Source organism: Porites lutea, chromosome 10, assembly GCF_958299795.1.
Source record: "Porites lutea chromosome 10, jaPorLute2.1, whole genome shotgun sequence".
NCBI lineage: Eukaryota > Metazoa > Cnidaria > Anthozoa > Scleractinia > Poritidae > Porites > Porites lutea.
The window spans coordinates 16730510-16731720 of record NC_133210.1 but is presented as its reverse complement, the minus strand read 5'-3'; positions in this window follow the sequence as shown (position 1 = coordinate 16731720).

Below are 1211 nucleotides of genomic sequence, written 5' to 3'. Positions count from 1 at the left end.
ACAAAGCTGAAGCAAAGCATATTTAACCTAAGAAAAAACTAGAACTTAGTCGAAACATAAAGCATACAAACCTCCTACTTGATAAGGTCACGTATTCCGCTATAATTTAGTTGACTATCAAGTCTAGTACTAATCGATACATTTTTTCAAGCGTGCTCTTACATTCTTACCAGCGTATGTATACAGTAAAATCATTGATGCTATTTTTGATTGATCAATTAAAATTGGCTTGGTAAAATTGGTCTGTAACTCGCTTTACGTCTTCTCTTTTTAAGTACACCGCAAGAGAGATTTCGTTAACTCGTGGCTTGCCTGCTTTTGTCAGAAAATGGGACGCATTAAATGGCTTAAAATCAGTTTCAGTGAGGTTCAAAAAAGAGAGAAATCTCTAGAGAGCGGATCACATGCATATTAAGCGGACACGAGCGTCAGTGTTTAAAAAAATTCTTCGTTCGCGTCACGCTTAATTCCAAAAGCCGCTTCCACGTTCACGTAAATATTGTCACGAATCACGAATACAACAAAACTTAAGAGCCAGTCTCTGTAAGATCCTCATATTGAGTTTTACCCACAAAATGGATTTCGCTCATAATTTTTCTGTAGGCTTCTTTATATGAACTAGATTGGAGAAATTCGCTTCTGTAATTTTTTTTTAACGAATTTTCTTTCGGCGCCACACGAGGACCTGAGATGCTTGTGAAATATGCAAATTTTGTCAAAATTCAACCGATTGCTCCGGATAAAAGAGTGCGACCCAAAGCTTCCAATTTACTAGTTGATTTAATTGAGCCTTTATCTTCAAAATAATACAGGTCAGAATCATCAACACCTTTTCGTTTAGAAAATCGGAGGAAACACACTTAGCCCCTTTGACCCACTTAGCGAAACATACGATTTTAGCCAAATTCAGTGGATTAAATCTCAAAAATTCATTCAAAAATCTAAAGTTCATTCGATGATACGACTTTGAAAATCTTCAATGTTGAAACACTGGAAAACTTTGCAAGGAGCTGGGTAAATGCCCTTGACTCCCTTTATGACTTATTCTTGATACCTGATAATCTTCTTTGTGTGGGCTAGAGCCTAAATAACTACAACACGTTTCCACAGCTACGAAAAATAGAATCTATCACATGGTTCAAATAAAGAGGGTTTCTTCAACTGAGAAGTTTATGATCTGCTTAATAAATAAGTGCAGTTCTATATTTCTC